The sequence below is a fragment of the Aegilops tauschii genome, chromosome 6 (genome assembly GCF_002575655.3).
Source record: "Aegilops tauschii subsp. strangulata cultivar AL8/78 chromosome 6, Aet v6.0, whole genome shotgun sequence".
NCBI classification, from domain to species: domain Eukaryota; kingdom Viridiplantae; phylum Streptophyta; class Magnoliopsida; order Poales; family Poaceae; genus Aegilops; species Aegilops tauschii.
The window spans coordinates 198,852,180-198,873,359 of record NC_053040.3 but is presented as its reverse complement, the minus strand read 5'-3'; positions in this window follow the sequence as shown (position 1 = coordinate 198,873,359).

The window sequence follows — 21,180 nt, the reverse complement described above, 5'->3', positions numbered from 1 at the left end:
ACTGAGTCAAAGCTGGCTTGATGCAGTTAAACTCCACCACCCCTTTTGTTGATACCGATGCATATGTAGATAGTTCTGATGTAAGTCTTGCTGGGTACATTTGTACTCACGTTTGCTTATTTTATGTTTTGCAGAGAGACGTCAGTCTCGCTAGTAGTCCCGTGTGGACTTCGACGTTTAGCTTGATACCTCAGCTACGATCTTGTGCCCTCGGCAGGATCTGGTAGATAGTCAGGCTTCTTAGCCTTTTTCATTTGTAGATGTCTATACTCAGACATGTTAAGCTTCCGCATGTGCCTTGACTTGTATGCTCTGAATGTTGGGTCATGAGACCCATGTTTGTAATATCTAGCTCTTCGGAGCCTAATGAATAATTACGCTGAGTCGTAGAGTCTTGTTGTGATGCCATGTTGTATTTGCACATATCGAGCATATTGTGTGTATGATTGAAATGCTTGGTATGTGTGGGATCCGACAATCTAGTTGTCTATCCTTAGCAGCCTCTCTTATGGGGAAATGTAGTCTAGTGCCTCCTTGAGCCATAGTAGTCCGCTACAGCCCGGTTCACCGGAGTCCTGCTAGCCCAGCACTACTGCTCTGGACACTTGACTGGCCGGCATGTGTTTCATATCGTTCCTGTGTCTGTCCCTTCGGGGAAATGTCATGCGGTGACATCCGGAGTCCTGCCTAGCCTGCTACAGCCCGGGTTCCCGGAGTCCTGTTAGCCCAGTGCTACAGCCCGGATTCGCACGCTGCTGACCGACACGTTCGATGTTGATTCATGTATGCATGTCCCCATACGTTAGTGCCGCTTTGGGTTCACGACTAGCCGTGTCGGCCCGGGTTCTATGTCATATGGATGCTAGCGACATTGTCATATACGTGAGCCAAAAGGCGCAAACGGTCCCGGGCCATGGTAAGGCGACACCCGTGGGAGTACCGTGCGTGAGGCCGCAAAGTGATATGAGGTGTTACAGGCTAGATCGGTGTGACTTGGAATCGGGGTCCCGACATATTCTCCGTCCGTTTTTATCCCGTTTGGACTCCGTTTGATATGGGGTTTCTGCGAAACAAAAATATGCAACAAACAGGAACTGGCACTGGGCACTGGACCAATATGTTAGTCCCAAAAATAGTATAAAAAGTTGCCAAAAGTATATGAAATTTGTATAATATTGGCATGGAACAATAAAAAATTATAGATACGACGGAGACGTATCAGCATCCCCAAGCTTAATTCCTGCTCGTCCTCGAGTAGGTAAATGATAAAAAAGATATTTTTTGATGTGGAATGCTACCTAGCATAATCTTGATCATGTATCTAATCATGGCATGAATATGAAGACACGAGTGATTCAAAGCAATAGTCTATCATTTGACATTAAGACAATAATACTTTAAGCATACTAATAAAGCAATCATGTCTTTTCAAAATAACATTGCCAAAGAAAGTTATCCCTACAAAATCATATAGTCTGGCTATGCTCCATATTCACCACACAAAATATTCACATCATGCACAACCCCGATGACAAGCCGAGCAATTGGTTCATACTTTTTAACGCGCTTCAGCCTTTTCAACCCTCTCGCAATACATGAGCGCAAGCCATGGATATAGCACTATGGGTGGAATAGAATATGATGATGGAGGTTGTGTGGAGAAGACAAAAAAGGAGAAAGTCTCACATTGACTCAGCTAATCAACAGGCTATGGAGATGCCCATCAATTGATGTCAATGTGAGGAGTAGGGATTGCCATGCAACGGATGCACTAAGAGCTATAAGTGTATGAAAGCTCAAACTGGAAACTAAGTGGGTGTGCATCCAACTTGCTTGCTCATGAAGACCTCGGGCATTTGAGGAAGCCCATCATCGGAATATACAAGCCAAGTTCTATAATGAAAATTCCCACTAGTATATGAAAGTGATAACTCAAGAGACTCTCTATATGAAGAACATGGTGCTACTCTGAAGCACAAGTGTGGTAAAAGGATAGTAACATTGTCCCTTCTCTCTTTTTCTCTCTTTTTTTTGGTAGGATTCTTTGGCCTCTCTCTTTTTGGGGGGCTTCTTTGACCACTTTTATTTTGATAACCTCACATGGGACAATGTTCTAATAATGATGATCATCACACTTTTATTTACTTACAACTCAATGATTACAACTCGATACTAGAACAAAATATGACTCTATATGAATGCCTCCGGCAGTGTACCGGGATGTGCAATGATCTAGCGTAGCAATGACATCAAAAAACGGACAAGCCATGAAAACATCATGCTAGCTATCTTACGATCATGCAAAGCAATATGACAATAAATGCTCAAGTCATGTATATGATGACGATGGAAGTTGCATGGAAATATATCTCGGAATGGCTATGGAAATGCCATGATAGGTAGGTATGGTGGCTGTTTTCAGGAAGATATAATGAGGCTTATGTGTGATAGAGCGTATCGTATCACGGGGTTTGGATGCACCGGCGAAATTTGCACCAACTCTCAAGGTGAGAAAGGGCAATGCACGGTACCGAAGAGGCTAGCAATGATGGAAGGGTGAGAGTGCGTATAATCCATGGACTCACATTAGTCATAAAGAACTCATATACTTATTGCAAAAGTTTATTAGCCCTCGAAGCAAAGTACTACGCATGCCCCTAGGGGGATAGATTTGTAGGAAAAGAACATCGCTCGTCCCCGACCGCCACTCACAAGGAAGACAATTAATAAATAACTCATGCTCCAACTTCGTTACATAACGGTTCACCATACGTGCATGCTACGGGAATCACAATCCTCAACACAAGTATTTCTACAATCCACAACTACCCACTAGCACGACTCTAATATCACCATCTTTATATCGCAAAACTATTGCATGGAATCAAACATATCATATTCAGTGATCTACAAGTTTTATGTAGGATTTTATGACTAACCATGTGAATGACCAATTCCTGTCAACTCTCTAAATAGATATAAGTGAAGCAAGAGAGCTTAATTCTTTCTACAAAAGATATGCCCATGCTCTAACAAATATAAGTGAAGCAAAAGAGCATTCTACAAATGGCGGTTTTCTATGTGAAGAGAAACAGGCAATCCAAACTTCAAATGATATAAGTGAAGCACATGAAGCATTCTATAAAGCCATACTCAAAAGATATAAGTGAAGTGCAAAGAGCATTCTATAAATCAACCATGGACTAACTCATACCAGCATGATGCATAAAATAAAATTGAAAACTAAAAGCAAAAGATGCTCCAAGATTTGCACATATCGCATGAACGCGAATCCGAAAACATACCGATACTTGTTGAAGAAAGATGGGATGCCTTCCGGGGCATCCCCAAGCTTAGACGCTTGAGTCTCCTTGAATATTTTCTTGCGGTGGCTTGGGCATCCCCAAGCTTGAGCTCTTGCCTCTCCTTCTTCTCCTCACATCGAGACATCCTCGATCTTCCAACACTTCATCCACACAAAACTCAACAGAAAGCTCGGTAAGATCCGTTAGTATAATAAAGCAAATCACTACTCTAAGTACTGTTGAAAACCAATTCATATTTTGTTTTTGCATTATAGCTACTGTAATACAACTTTTCCATGGCTTAATCCACTGATAGGAATCGATAGTTTCATCAAAACAAGCAAACTATGCATCAAAAACAGAATCTTTCTAAAACAGAACAGTCTGTAATAATATGAACATTCACCATACCTATTGTACTCCAAAAATTCTACCAAAATTTGGAAAAATAAAAAAATTCTATAGAAAGACAGTGCAAAAAGTTTCAGAACCATTTGACGTTCCAGTAAAAAATGTAAAATCGCGCACTACAGCCAAAGTTTCTGTCCTGCACCGTACAAACCAACAAGCATTGTAAACATCCTAAAGGCAAACCTTGGCACATTATTTTTATTATACAATCGAATTGTACAAGGGGATAATTATTTTTGTTGAAAAGTTTCTGTAATCAAGATCACAAAGTTTCCGTGAGCATGAACAAAGTTCAAGGAGCTCCCCCACTTCAACAATGCTTGTCTCTCTCACTTTCACTTTCCTTTTTGAAAAAGTTTTGGGTTCCCCTCTTTATTTTTTTGTTTTAAACTTTATAAAAGCACACAACAGAAATAAATGACTCTCTAAAACTTTCGGGTTGTCTCCCTGGCAGCGCTTTCTTTAAAGCCATTAAGCTAGGCATATAGTGCTCAAGTAATGGATCCACCCGGATCCCAAGGTATATCAAAGCCAATTTTAATTAACAATGATTTAGCATTTAGTAGTGAGGACAAAGTAACATATATCAAGCAATAATGAAGTCTAACTCTCTTCCTATGCATCGGCATGTCATAAAAGAACAATTCATGCACACAAAGTAAAGGCCAATGCATAGCATAAGCAGTTTCTTGCAATTCTATCGTGTTGGAAACATAAAGAGGCAGAGATATAGTTCCTCTCTCATAATAATTGCAAGTAGGAGCATCAAGAACATGCATATTATATCTATCAAAATCATCATGTGTAATAGTAAAATGCAACCCATCAATATAATCCTTAATAAAGGCAAACTTCTTCGATATAGTGTAGTCGGGAGAATACAAAAAGATAATAGGACTATCATGTGTGGGTGCAATAGCAACAATTTCATGTTTAACATAAGGAACTATAGCAAGTTCATCTCCATAACCATAATTCATATTGGCATCTTGGCCACAAGCATAGCAAGCATCATCAAAAAGGGATATTTCAAGAGAATCAACGGGATCATAACAATTATCATAGCAATCATCCTTCGGTAAGCACGAAGGGAAATTAAACAATGTATGAGTTGAAGAGTTACTCTCATTAGAAGGTGGGCACGGGTGATCAATCCGCTCTTCCTCCTTTTGTTCTTCGCTCTCCTCCTCATCTTTTTCATCCAATGAGCTCACAATGTCATTAATTTCTTCTTCCATAGGCTCCTGCAAAATATTAGTCTCTTCTTGGACAGCGGAGACTTTCTCAATAAATTCATCAATATTGGAATTGAATTCATAATTCTCATAGCAATATTTAAGGATAGCTAAATTTTCAGGACTATAAACAGCATCATAAAGATTTTCACTCTTTGAACAAAGATTCAATTTCATAAGCACCCATAAAAGCAACAAATTCTTCTATTTATTCCACATCATAGTAATCATATATACCATTAGCATAAGAAGCCAAGGTTTTATTATCATTAAATATGCATAAAAAGGGAAGGTGTGGAGCCTTCATCCTAGAGCAACAAGTATAATCATAACTCAAGCATACTTGCCGAGCATACCACTTCAACATATTAATTTGATCCCATAATAGTTTCCCTTTTTGAGTCAAGCGATAATCCCTAAAGTATTCACGTTGATCCAACGTGTCTCCCATTACCAGATTGAATGGGGTTTTCTCAAGATTATCAAAGTAGTACATAATATCCGTCACATAACGCGCATCGAGGGTTTTAGGAGGTTCCCCATCTCCATGAGTAGCAAGTAAACCTAATTTTTTTGGTATTTCGTGTTCCATATCCATAACTAAAGATAAAGAACAACTAAGCACAGTAAATAAAAACTACTTAGTGATAAAGCAAACAAGCACACATGAGAATATTCACCCCACGCTATGACTCCCCGGCAACGGTGCCAGAAAAAGGTCTTGATAACCCATAAGTATAGGGGATCAATTGTAGACTCTTTCGATAAGTAAGAGTATCGAACCCAACGAGAAGCTAAAGGTAGAACAAATATTCCCTCAAGTTCTATCGACCACCGATACAACTCTACGCACGCTTAACGTTCGCTTTACCTAAAACAAGTATGAAACTAGAAGTACTTTTGTAGGTGTAACGGGATAGGTTTGCAAGAATATAAAGAGTACGTAAATAAAAACTAGGGGCTGTTTAAATAAAGACACAATAAAGTTAGTATAGCGGGTGTGGAAAAGTGGTGGTAGGAGTTGCGAAATTGTCCCTAAGCAATTGACTACTTTACTAGACCGTTAGCAAGTTTTATGTGGGAGAGGCCACTGCTAGCATGTCATCCCTGACTTGGAATTCTATGCACTTATCATTGGAACTATTAGCAAGCATCCGCAACTACTAACGTTCATTAAGGTAAAACCCAACCATAGCATTAAGATATATTGGTCCCCCTTCAATCCCGTATGCGTCAATTTCTATGCTAGGTTCAAGCTTCTGTCACTCTTGCTCTCCAATACATAGTCCTATCAACATACAACTAACCCTATGGTGTGATCCACGCACGCGCTCATATGATGGGCACCAAAGGACAGCAACATAACCACAAGCAAATTAAATCAATCATAGTAATTCACCAATCACCGATAGGACAACGAAAATCTACTCAGACATCATAGGATGGCAACACATCATTGGATAATAATATGAAGCATAAAGCACCATGTTCAAGTAGAGCGTACAGCGGGTTGCGGGAGAGTGGACTGAAGGAAATATGCCCTAGAGGCAATAATAAAGTTATTATTTATTTCCTTATATAAGGATAAATGTTTATTATTCATGCTAGAATTGTATTAACCGGAAACATAATACATGTGTGAATACATAGACAAACAGAGTGTTACTAGTATGCCTCTACTTGACTAGCTCGTTGATCAAAGATGGTTATGTTTCCTAAGCCATAGACATGAGTTGTCATTTGATTAATGGGATCACATCATTAGGAGAATGATGTGATTGACTTGACCCATTCCGTTAGCTTAGCACTCGATCGTTTAGTATGTTGCTATTGCTTTCTTCATGACTTATACATGTTCCTATGACTATGAGATTATGCAACTCCCGTTTACCGGAGGAACACTTTGTGTGCTACCAAACGTCACAACGTAACTGGGTGGTTATAAAGGTGCTCTACAGGTGTCTCCAAAGGTACTTGTTGGGTTGGCGTATTTCGAGATTAGGATTTGTCACTCCGATTGTCGGAGAGGTATCTCTGGGCCCACTCAGTAATACACATCACTATAAGCCTTGCAAGCATTGTGACTAATGAGTTAGTTGCGGGATGATGTATTACGGAACGAGTAAAGAGACTTGCCGGTAACAAGATTGAACTAGGTATCGAGATACCGACGATCGAATCTCGGGCAAGTAACATACCGATGACAAAGGGAACAACGTATGTTGTTATGCGGTCTTGCCGATAAAGATCTTCGTAGAATATGTGGGAACCAATATGAGCATCCAGGTTCCGCTATTGGTTATTGACCGGAGAGGTGTCTCGGTCATGTCTACATAGTTCTCGAACCCGTAGGGTCCGCACGCTTAACGTTACGATGACAGTTATATTATGAGTTTATATGTTTTGATGTACCGAAGGTTGTTCGGAGTCCCGGATGTGATCACGGACATGACGAGGAGTCTCGAAATGGTCGAGACATAAAGATTGATATATTGGAAGCCTATGTTTGGACATCGGAAGTGTTTCGGTTAAAATCGGGATTTTTCCGGAGTACCGGGAGGTTACCGGAACCCCCCGGTAACTTAATGGGCCTTAGTGGGCCTAGGTGGAAGACAGGAGAGGAGGCCAGGGCAGGGCCGCACGCCCCTCCCCCCCCCCCAGTCCGAATAGGACAAGGAGAGGGGGGCGGCGCCCCCCTTTCCTTCCTCCCCTCAACCTCTTCCCCCTCTCTCTCCTAGTCCAACATGGAAAAGGGGGGAGTCCTACTCCCGGTAGGAGTAGGAGTCCTCCTGGCGCGCCTCTCCCCTTGGCCGGCCGAACCCCCCCCCCCCTTGCTCCTTTATATACGGGGGCAGGGGCACCTCTAGACACAATTGATCATTGATCTCTTAGCCGTGTGCGGTGCCCCCCTCCACCATATTACACCTCGATAATATCATAGCGGTGCTTAGGCGAAGCCCTGCGTCGGTAGAACATCATCATTGTCACCACGCCGTCGTGCTGACGAAACTCTCCCTCAACACTCGTCTGGATCGGAGTTCAAGGGACGTCATCGAGCTGAACGTGTGCTGAACTCGGAGGTGCCGTGCGTTCGGTACTTGATCGGTCGGATCGTGAAGACGTACGACTACATCAACCGCTTTGTGTTAACGCTTCCGCTTTCGGCCTACGAGGGTACGTGGACAACACTCTCCCCTCTCGTTGTTATGCATCACCATGATCTTGCGTGTGCGTAGAAATTTTTTGAAATTACTACGTTCGCCAACAGTTGCGTGTCCAAGCATCCCCAAGCTTAATTCCTGCTCGTCCTCGAGTAGGTAAATTATAAAAACAGAATTTTTGATGTGGAATGCTACTTGGCAAAATTTCAATGTAATTCTTCTTAATTGTGGTATGAATATTCAGATCCGAATGATTCAGGATAAAAGTTCAATATTGACATAAAAATAATAATACTTCAAGCATACTAACTAAGCAATTATGTCCTCTCAAAATAACATGGCCAAAGAAAGTTCATCCCTACAAAATCATATAGTTTAGTCATGCTCCATTTTCGTCACACAAGAATGCTCTCATCATGCACAACCCCGATGACAAGCCAAGCAATTTTCATACTTTAGTAATCTCAAACTTTTTCAACCTTCACGCAATACATGAGCGTGAGCCATGGGTATAGCACTATGGGTGGAATAGAATATGATGATGTGAGTTATGTGGAGAAGACAAAAAAGGAGAAAGTCTCACATCAACGAGGCTAATCAATGAGCTATGGAGATGCCCATCGATTGATGTTAATGCAAGGAGTAGGGATTGCCATGCAACGGATGCACTAGAGCTATAAATATATGAAAGCTCAACAAAAGAAACTAAGTGGGTGCACATCCAACTTGCTTGCTCACGAAGACCTAGGGCACTTGAGGAGGCCCATTGTTGGAATATACAAGCCAAGTTCTATAATGAAAAATTCCCACTAGTATATGAAAGTGACAAAACTAGAGACTCTCTATCGTGAAGATTATGGTGCTACTTTGAAGCACAAGTGTGGTAAAAGGATAGTAACATTGTCCCTTCTCTCTTTTTCTCTCATTTTTTGGGCCTTCTCTTTTTTTTATGGCCTTTCTCTATTTTTTATTCCTCACTTGGGACAATGCTCTAGAAAATGATGATCATCACACTTCTATTTATTTATAACTCAATGATTACAACTCGATACTAGAACAGAGTATGACTCTATATGAATGCCTCCGGTGGTGTACCGGGATATGCAATGAACCAAGAGTGACATGTATGAAAGAATTATGAACGGTGGCTTTGCCACAAATACTATGTCAACTACATGATCATGCAAAGCAATATGACAATGATGAACGTGTCATGATAAACGGAACGGTGGAAAGTTGCATGGCAATATATCTCGGAATGGCTATGGAAATGCCATAATAAGTAGGTATGGTGGCTGTTTTGAGGAAGATATAAGGAGGTTTATGTGCGAAAGAGCGTATCATATCACGGGGTTTGGATGCACCGGCGAAGTTTGCACCAACTCTCAATGTGAGAAAGGGCAATGCACGGTACCGAAGAGGCTAGCAATGATGGAAAGGTGAGAGTGCGTATAATCCATGGACTCAACATTAGTCATAAAGAACTCACATACTTATTGCAAAAATCTACAAGTCATCAAAAACCAAGCACTACGCGCATGCTCCTAGGGGGATAGATTGGTAGGAAAAGACCATCGCTCGTCCCCGACCGCCACTCATAAGGAGGATAATCAAAGAACACCTCATGTTTCAAATTTGTTACACAACGTTTACCATACGTGCATGCTACGGGACTTGAAAACTTCAACACAAGTATTTCTCAAATTCACAACTACTCAACTAGCACAACTTTGATATCACTACCTCCATGTCTCAAAACAATCATCAAGCATCAAACTTCTCTTAGTATTCAAAACACTCATAAGAAATTTTTTACTAATCTTGAATACCTAGCATATTAGGATTATTTAAGCAAATTACTATGCTATTTAAGACTCTCAAAATAATCTATGTGAAGCATGAGAGATCAATAGTTTCTATAAAACAAATCCACCACCGTGCTCTAAAAGATATAAGTGAAGTACTAGAGCAAAATCTATATAACTCAAAAGATATAAGTGAAGCACATAGAGTATTCTAATAATTTCCGAATCATGTGTGTCTCTGTCAAAGGTGTGTACATCGAGGATGACTGTGGTAAACTAAAAATCAAAGACTCAAATCATACAAGACGCTCCAAGCAAAACACATATCATGTGGTGAATAAAAATATAGCTCCAAGTAAAGTTACCGATGGAAGTAGACAAAAGAGGGGATGCCTTCCGGGGCATCCCCAAGCTTTGGCTTTTAGGTGTCCTTAGATTATCTTGGGGGTGCCATGGGCATCCCCAAGCTTAGGCTCTTGCCACTCCTTGTTCCATAATCCATCAAATCTTTCACCCAAAACTTGAAAACTTCACAACACAAAAGTCAGCAGAAAATCTCGTGAGCTCCGTTAGCGAAAGAAAACAAAAGACCACTTCAAGCTACTGTAATGAACTCATTATTTATTTATATTGGTGTTAAACCTACTGTATTCCAACTTCTCTATGGTTTATAAACTATTTTACTAGCCATAGATTCATCAAAATAAGCAAACAACACACGAAAAACAGAATCTGTCAAAAACAGAACAGTCTGTAGTAATCTGTAACTAACGCAAACTTCTGGAACTCCAACAAATCAGCCAAAATAGGACGGCCTATATAATTTGTTTATTGATCAGCAGAAATTGGAATCAATATTTTATCACGTTCTGGTGATTTTTAACAATTATTTTCGTGAACAGAAAGTTTCTGGAATTTTCTGCAAGATCAAATAACTACCACCCAAGAAGATCCTATAGGTTAAACTTGGCACAAACACTAATTAAAACATAAAAACACATCTAACAAGAGGCTAGAACAAATATTTATTCCTAAACAGAAGCAAAAAGCAAAAAACTAAAAATAAAATTGGGTTGCCTCCCAACAAGCGCTATCGTTTAACGCCCCTAGCTAGGCATTGATAATTTCGATGATGCTCACATGAAAGACAAGAATTGAAGCACAAAGAGAGCATCATAAAGCATATAGAAAAACACATCTATGTCTAACATACTTCCTATGCATAGGCATCTTATAGGAAAACAAATTATCATAGCAAGCAAAAACTAGCATATGCAAGGAAGAGGATAGAAACAATAGCAATCTCAACATAATGAGAGGTAATTTAGCAACATGAAAATTTCTACAACCATATTTTCCTCTCTCATAATAATTACATGTGGGATCATAAGCAAATTTAACAAAATATCTATCACATAAAATATTTTCAACACGATCCACATGCATGCGAAGTTGACACTCTTCCAAAATAGTGGGATCAACATTAACTAAAGTCATGACCTCTCCAAACCAACTTTTATCAAAAATTTCATAAGATTGAACATTTTCCAAATATGTGGGATCTAACCCACTTTCAATATTATTGCAAACATTATTATCAATCTCATATTCATCATGGGGAGTACGTAAATTTTCAAGATCGTAAGAAGAATCACCCCAATCATGATCATTGCAACACGTAGAGGACATAGCAAAACTAGCATCCCCAAGCTTATGGTTTTGCATATTATTAGCATAATTTGCATCAATAGAATTTATAGTAAAATCATTGCAATCATGCTTTTTATTCAAAGATCTATCGTGAATCGCTTCATAAAGTACTTCATCACAATTTTCAGATTCACGAATTTCAAGCAAAACCTCATAAAGATAATTTAGTGCACTCAACTCACTAGCAATAGGTTCATCATAATTGGATCTCTTATAGAGATTAGCAAGTGGATGAGGATCCATAAACTCTTAGCAAGTGAAGATGCAAGCAAAAAGAAGGCACATGGTAACACAAGATTGGACGGAGGAAAGGGCGAATAAAACGGCAAGGGTGAAGTGGGGGAGAGGAAAACGAGAGGAAAATGACAAATAATGTAATGCGAGGATAAGAGTTTATGATGGGTACTTGGTATGTTGACTTTTGCGTAGACTCCCCGGCAACGGCGCCAGAAATGGCTCGTTGTCGGGAGTCCAAATCTTGACTTGACCTTGCGTAAGCCTCCCCGGCAACGGTGCCAGAAATCCTTCTTGCTACCTCTTGAGCACTGCGTTGGTTTTCCCTTGAAGAGGAAAGGGTGATGCAGCAAAGTAGCGTAAGTATTTCCCTCAGTTTTTGAGAACCAAGGTATCAATCCAGTAGGAGGCCACGCACGAGTCCCTCGCACCTACACAAACAAATAAATCCTCGCAACCAACGCGATAAGGGGTTGTCAATCCCTACACGGTCACTTACGAGAGTGAGATATGATAAGATAATATTTTTGGTATTTTTATGATAAAGATGCAAAGTAAAGAAAGTAAAATAAAAACGGCGCCAGAAATAGCTTGTTGTCGGGAGATTAATATGATGGAAAATAGACCCGGGGGCCATAGGTTTCACTAGTGGCTTCTCTCAAGAGCATAAGTATTTTACGGTGGGTGAACAAATTACTGTTGAGCAATTGACAAAATTGAGCATACTTATGAGAATATCTAGGTATGATCATGTATATAGGCATCACGTCCGAGACAAGTAGACCGACTCCTGCCTGCATCTACTACTATTACTCCACACATCGACCGCTATCCAGCATGCATCTAGAGTATTAAGTTCATAAGAACAGAGTAACGCTTTAAGCAAGATGACATGATGTAGAGGGATAAACTCATGCAATATGATATAAACCCCATCTTGTTATCCTCGATGGCAACAATACAATACATGCCTTGCTGCCCCTACTGTCACTGGGAAAGGACACCGCAAGATTGAACCCAAAGCTAAGCACTTCTCCCATTGAAAGAAAGATCAATCTAGTAGGCCAAACCAAACTGATAATTCGAAGAGACTTGCAAAGATAACCAATCATACATAAAAGAATTCAGAAGATTCAAATATTGTTCATAGATAAACTTGATCATAAACCCACAATTCATCGGTCTCAACAAACACACCGCAAAAGAAGATTACATCGAATAGATCTCCACAAGAGAGGGGGAGAACATTGTATTGAGATCCAAAAAGAGAGAGGAAGCCATCTAGCTAATAACTATGGACCCGAAGGTCTGAGGTAAACTACTCACACATCATCAGAGAGGCTATGGTGTTGATGTAGAAGCCCTCCGTGATCGATGCCCCCTCTGGCGGAGCTCCGGAACAGGCCCCAAGATGGGATCTCACGGGTACAGAAGGTTGCGCCGGTGGAATTAGGTTTTTGGCTCTGTATCTGGTAGTTTGGGGGTACGTAGGTATATATAGGAGGAAGGAGTACGTCGGTGGAGCAACGTGGGGCCCACGAGGGTGGAGGGCGCGCCTAGGGGGGTAGGCGCGCCCCCCTACCTCGTGGCTTCCTGGTAGCTTTCTTGACGTAGGGTCCAAGTCCTCTGGATCATGTTCGTTCCGAAAATCACGTTCCCGAAGGTTTCATTCCGTTTGGACTCCGTTTGATATTCTTTTTCTGCGAAACTCTGAAATAGGCAAAAAAAACAACAATTCTGGGCTGTGCCTCCTGTTAATTGGTTAGTCCCAAAAATAATATAAAAGTGAATAATAAAGCCCAATAATGTCCAAAACAGAATATAATATAGCATGGAGCAATCAAAAATTATAGATACGTTGGTGACGTATCAAGGTGTTGGTGTAGATTGCGGTGATGATGATGGCCCCGGCGGCGTTCCGGCGCCACCGGAAGAGAGGAGGAGAGGGCCCCCCTTCTTCTTCTTCTTCCTTGACCTTCTCCCTAGATGGGAGAAGGGTTTCCCCTCTAGTCCTTGGTCTCCATGGCATGGGAGGGGCGAGAGCCCCTCTGAGATTGGATCTGTCTCTCTCTGTTTTTGCGTTCTAGGATTCTGCCCTTTCACCGTTTCTTATATATCAGGAGATCCGTAACTCCGATTGGATTGAAACCTTCGCCTAGATTTTTCTCCGACATTTAGCTTTCTTGCGACCAAAGAAGAGCAGCAACTACCTTAAGGGGGGGCACGAGGGTCAGGGGCGCGCCCACTGCCTCGTGGCCACCTCGGGCACCGTCTCGCGTTGATTCTTCTTCCCATATTTCCCAAATATTCCAAAAATATTCTCCATCCGTTTTTATTCTTTTTTGGACTCCGTTTGATATGGGGTTTCTGCGAAACAAAAAATATGCAACAAAGAGGAACTGGCACTGGGCACTGGATCAATATGTTAGTCCCAAAATAGTATAAAAAGTTGCCAAAAGTATATGAAAGTTGTATAATATTGGCATGGAACAATCAAAAATTATAGATACGACGGAGACGTATCAAGAGTCACTCCAAAGTCACTAATAGTGGAGAACAAACGAAGAGATTATGGTAGGGTACGAAACCACCTCAAAGTTATCCTTTCTGATCGATCTATTCAAGAGTCCGTAGTAAAATAACATGAAGCTATTCTTTCCGTTTGATCTATCCTAGAGTTCGTACTAGAATAACACCTTAAGACACAAATCAACCAAAACCCTAATGTCACCTAGCTACTCCAATGTCACCTCAAGTATCTGTGGGTATGATTATACGATATGCATCGCACAATCTCAGATTCATCTATTCAACCAACACAAAGAACTTCAAAGAGTGCCCCAAAGTTTCTAGTAGAGAGTCAAGACGAAAACGTGTGCCAACCCCTATGCATAAGTTCACAAGGTCACGGAACTCACAAATTGATCACCAAAACATAGATCAAGTGGATCACGTGAATATCCCATTGTCACCACAGATAAGCACATGCAAGATATACATCAAGTGTTCTCAAATCCTTAAAGACTCAATCCGATAAGATAACTTCAAAGGGAAAACTCAATCCATTACAAGAGAGTAGAGGGGGACAAACATCATAAGATCCAACTATAGTAGCAAAGCTCGCGATACATCAAGATCGTGCCAAATCAAGAACACGAGAGAGAGAGATCAAACACATAGCTACTGGTACATACCCTCAGCCCCGAGGGTGAACTACTCCCTCCTCGTCATGGAGAGCGCCGGGATGATGAAGATGGCCACCGGTGAGGGATCGCCCCCTCTGGCAGGGTGTCGGAACAGGGTCCCGATTGGTTTTTGGTGGCTACAGAGGCTTGCGTCAGCGGAACTCCCGATCTAGGTTTATTTCCGGAGGTTTCTGTATTACAGGAATTTTTGGCGTAGGTCTCACGTCAGGGGGCTCTCCGAGCCGTCCACGAGATAGGGGGGGCGCCCAGGGGGGTAGGGCGCGCCCCCACCCTCGTGGTCAGCCCGGGACTCTTCTGGCCCAACTCTTTTACTCCGGGGGCTTCTTTTGGTCCATAAAAAATCATAAAAAAATGGCACGTCAATTGGACTCCGTTTGGTATTCCTTTTCTGTAAAACTCAAAAACAAGGAAAAACAGAAACTGACACTGGGCTCTAGGTTAATAGGTTAGTCCTAAAAATCATATAAAATAGCATATAAATGCATTTAAAACATCCAAGATTGATAACATAATAGCATGGAACAATCAAAAATTATAGATACGTTGGAGACGTATCAGCGGCCCCTACACCGACGGCATCTCCTCTAGCCACAGGTCCTCCCCCATGCTAGATCAGGCTACCGACGCCGCCCAGCCACCCCACAACCTTCTCTCTCTCACCTACCTCCCAGCATCGCCCCACCCCGGAGCCCTGCGCCGCTGGCTACCCACACCCGCCGCACCTCTCTTTCACTCCCGTCGCTGGATCCAGGCGGCCTAGTGCCCACGGGAAGAGGCAAGAAGGGATCTCGTCGCGCTGGCCGCCTGGCCCTCCGGAGGAGGAGGTCAGGAATGGGTGGCTGGGATGGCGCAGCTCATGTCCGTGTTGTCCATTCATCTCCATCTACCACGTTGGCGGCTGCATCGTGCAGCGTCGTCGCGCTCTATCTTTGCAGCCGCCGTGCAGTCCCCGCAATGTGATTGTGCAGCTCGCCGGCGTTTCTGGTCCCCCCCCCCAAAGCAGCTACAGTTTCCCGAAGACCCTCGTTGCAGTTCGGCAGCATGATTATGTGTTTTGCTTCGCGTGCGTTTTTGTTCATGGGTCACATTTTATTTACATCAAAAAAAGCTAGCGGTTCACTGTCTTTTTTTGGACATGAAGTGTCGTGGGGGTTGCAGTTTTTGCAATTTTCAGATTTTTCTTGCAGTCCCATGGGCACACAGGTGCAGTGTTGTGGGGGTTGAACATGCAGTGCGCCGGCGACCGGCTTGCATTTCACCGAAAAAATTTAGGATTTATTTTTAAAGTCCCATGTCATTATAATTTGTATGTGTTTGTGTTGTGGATTCGCCATGTCTCGTAGCGCAGAAATGTATAGAAGAAAACAACAGTACTTTATTTGAAGTGCAGCTCACTTGTTTGATCGCCGAAGTGATCTTCTCTCTCCCAGCAGTCCATTATGTTGCCAAGTGCAGAAAATTTAGAAGAATTTTTTTGAAAAAGGTTGATTTTTGTATGCAACTCGCCCTGTTGTTGGGACTTTATTTGTATGTGTTCAGAAATTGCAGTTTGGAGTATCTGCACATGCAGTGCAGACGCTGCTTTTGTGTTTGTGGATTCTTTTGTGTAAAGATTATAGGGACTCATTTGATTGCAGCGAAACATGGTGATGTTCAGACATGAGCACGCAGTTTCAACCATGTGGACATGCAGTGCAACCATTTTTCCGTGTTTGATGATTTTATGTATAAAAGTTATATGGACTCGTTTGAAAATTGTTAACCAAAGAAGTTCATTTCATAATTGTGTTGCGGCTCATTTCCCTTGACCATGCGGTTCGCTTCTTTGCACATGTACAACTCACCAATGTGGAAACCCAAAACTCCAAACAGAAAAAAGAAAGAAGGAAATGAAGTGCAAAGATGTGTTAAATGAAAAAAGGTAGAGAAACGACAAAAAATGTAATATTGTTCACTTGACCATTTGATGCAGTGCGGTTTTCTAACTGAAGCAGTGTGGTCGGGTGTCTGATGTTGTTCATATTGTAAGTGACCATTTGATAAAGTGCAGTTTTCTAACTGAAGCAGTGCGGTCGGGTGTCTGATGTTGTTCATCTTGTAAGTGCAAAGAAAAAATGTTACTGAAACGACAAATAAAGTAATGCGGTTTACTTCTCCATGCTTTTGGGGTTCGCTTACACCCGATGTGAAGTCCCGTCCACTTCCTCGCATGAGAAAATTTACGTGTAAATAAAAGAAATCAAGCAGTTCGCTTGCCCATCTAATGGGGTGTAGTTTCCTGTTCGAAGCAGTGCGTTTTTTTGGTCCGATGCGATTCACTCGTCGATTTTGGTGGCGCGAAAAACAGTGTCCGCATTTTGATAAATTCAAAATTGCTCTTAAACCGTAAGGAATTGGAGAGCGTGTTCTACATGAAAAAGTTACGCCTCATCGATGTCTTTCCAACGATGTATAATTTGAATCATTTCATTCAGCGCTTTGTAATTTTTTTGTGAAAAACGACCGCTACCACTCGTCGACAGTCGCACGATTTTCAAAATTAGCTTAAAACCGTAAGGAATCTCAAAACTATTTTGAAATATGAAAGTTACATCTCGTCCGTAGCTTTCCAACGACGTATCACAGACCTCGTTTCGACAAACGGTTGAAAAACTAGAGCGAAAACAGTATCGAAAAATTCAAAAAAAGTTTGAAAAACACAACTCCGTGATTTAGTAAATTTGAAATAGCTATTAAACCGTAAAGAATTAGAGAAAATAATAGATATGATAAAGATGCGCCTCAACGATATATTTCCAACGGTATATCATTTGCTTCATTCCGACGAGCAGTTTAGAAGAAAACGCGAAAAAACGCTCGTTGGCATTCGTCGTGAGCTGCACAATTTTCGAAACTGCTCTTAAACTATGATGAATCTCGAAAAGTGTTCAACATGGTGAAGTTCTGCCTAATCCATAGCTTCTCAACGGTATATTACATGCATCGTTCCGATAAACGATTAAAAACTAGAGTGAAAACAGTACCAGAAAACACTGCGTGAAGTTTTTCCCGAAACGAAGTTCACTAGTCTCTGTATTGCAGTACCCCTGCTACAGAGCGTGAAGTGCTCTCTTGTTGAGTGTGCAGTGCGAAAGTGTTATCAGAATAGTTATTCTGCTAATATTAACAGAATAGACCGGCTATATATATATATATATATATATATATATATATATATATATATATATATATATATATATATATATATATATATATATATATATATATATATATATATATATAGGAGTGGACTATTCTGTTACCCATAACAGAATAATATTCTGTTACCCCTCGGCCCTATAAGGAGCGATCAAAGGAATTCCCACCTAAACTGCCTTGTCCCCCGACCTGATCCGCAACACCAGCCCGCTACCGCGACCTCTCCTCCCACAGCGCGCCGCCGGTGCCTCCCCCTCCCCCAGGGCATCGCCGCGGCCCCTCCTCCCACAGCGCGCCGCCGTGGCCTCCCCTCTTCCCCAGCGCGCCGCCCTGCCCCCACCTTCTCCCTCGGTTGCGGTCGCCGCTCCCCACCTTCCCACATCGCCGACCCCGGCGACGCGCCACCACGCCGCCCCCCTCCACGCCACCCCCCCCCCCCCCCCCCGCGCCGTGCCGCCGCGCCTGCTAGCCGCCCCAAAGTACAGACAGCCGCGGCCGCCTCCTGAGCTCCGCCTTCCAGGTGGCCAACGTGTCTGCCTCCAACCTTAGCCGCAGTTCGCGGCCTCTTCCACCTGCAGGTCGTTGTCTCCTCCTTTTGCAGGTCGCTACCTCCTCCTTCCGCGGATCGATGGCTATCTACTTGGTGCGTGAGCGTGATGTTGAACTGAATGATGAGCATCATCTGAACTTTATGGGGGGTTAATCATGTACAACCACAGCGACAGTGGATGACAGTACGTTGCTGAGCACCACTCGATGGTTAGTACAACTAGTTACTTTTTTGAACTCAAGCATAAATTTCTGAATTCTGCCCCGTGTATCAAACCCCAAGCCACTCACATTTGTTAAAGCTGGACTTCTGTCGCATAAACCGCAATATCAGGCATTCAGGATGTTGTCCATCTTCATTGAATGATTAAATCACACACACACATATGCTAGCAGGTAGTGATCTTAAAATGTGAGTTTATTCCTTACATGGATGTACTAGAGACACTACTCTTGCATAAAATTTCTCCTTTTGAAAAAACTAATTTGTGCAAAAAGAAGCAAACATCATGTTTACCTGGTTTGCACAAATGATGCTTGCTAGGTGTTTGTTCTAATGCCTATGTGAACAGAACACTTATTTCTTGTTTTCTTTATACTGAGAAGGAACCTGGTGAAGGTTCAGGGAAACAGAAGGCCTCACCAACAAAAAGCCACTAAAAAAGTTTTGAATAATATTGGGGAGGATCAAGTACAAGAATACAAAAAAGTTCAGAGTTGAGAAAGCGGAAAAGTTCATAGGCCTCTCCCATTCACAAACGCACGCCGCTGGCCACTTGACATGTGCCGCCGCCGTCGCCCATCCAAAATCACAGTGCCTATCGAGTTTCTTTGTCAAAAGCTTGCATCGATAGCTAACCCTGTACTATTATTGTTACCTACTATTATGCTAATGTTGTATTGTTGCTCTTGCTTATTAAGGCATGCATCAATAGTTAATCTTGAACTGCATGGGCTATTCAATGATAGGTGACTGGAGCCTTTCTTTAATGGATGTGTTCTTTGGCTGAGGACGCCGACGTTATGTTGTTTTCATACTTTCAACAAAAAATATCTATAAGTTCAAACTGTATAACCCTATAAGTTAATTGAAAAACAGAAACAAGAATAATAGTGCATGAGCAAGTAGTCGCCCGCACTGGATCGATGCACCGTTGTCGCTCCCCCGGTGCGTACAAGCAGTTCAACGCCGCAATGCCCGGCCGTTCAGTCTCGCCGTCGTGGGCGTGCCCCGCTCCAACTCCATCGCCCGCGCTTCAATGGCGAAACAGTGCAACCTGAGGAACCTAAATTATTTGCCTATCAAACTAAAGGTGATAGTAGCCTAAATTAATAGGATTTTTAGATGCAATTCTTGTATTTTAAAACTAGTTTTGTTTTGAAATGAATTAAAACAGAAAATAAAATAAGTAAAGAAAAGAAAACACAAAAAACAGAAAACAAAAGAACAAAAACAATAAAAAAAGAACCCCCCGGGCTTCGGCCCAGCAGGCCACAGGCCCAGCCGGTCGTCCCCCCCCCCCCACTTCACTTAACCCCCCACGCCCCCGAAACCCTTACCCCACGCACCCACTTCCCCCCCACTCGTCCCACTCCTCCCCCTCCCCCGATCCAGATCAGATCGGGGCTCGCAGCGGCAACCGCCGCCCCGCGCCAGGGCGCCGCCGCCCGGAGCCCGCGCCACCTTGCCGGCCTGCCTCCTCCTCCTCGCCGGCCTGCACCTCGTCACCGCGTCGCCGTCGTCTCCGTCTCCTCCCCGCGCCCCACTGCCTCCGACCCTACGACCCCGCCGAGAGCACCGCTCCTTCTCCTCTGCCCCGCTTCGCCGCACACGCGTCCGGCCGCCCGCACCGCTGGCCTCCCGCAGCCAATGCCGCTCGCCCGCGCGCGCGTCGCGCCATCCGCTCCTCGCGCGTGGCCGCCTCTGCTTCCCCTCGACGCGCCGTCGCCCGTGCCGTTCGCCCGCTCCGGCCGCGCCCCTGCCGCCCGCTCGTGCCGCCTAGCAGCCCCGCTCGCGTGCTGCCCCGCGCCCGCATGGCCACTCACCGGCCACGCTGCGCCACGCCGTCACCCCTGCTGCCTGCGCCGCCGCCCGCCTCGCGCACGCGCTCGCCCCCCCCCCTCCCCCCCACGCTCGGGCTTCCCCGCTGCTCGCCTTGGGCCTCTGTCGCGGCACCTCCCCTGGTCGCCGCCCGGCTCCCCTCCGCCCCGCCGCGTTGGCTCCGGCCGGCCATGCCCGCCGCGCCGCGCCGACTCCGCCCACCGTTGCCACGACTCGCCCCCACTGCACCTCGCCGGCGTGCGCTGGTGCGTCCCCTCGCCCGTGGCCTCGGGCATGGGCGCCCACGGCCACGCCCGTGCGCCCA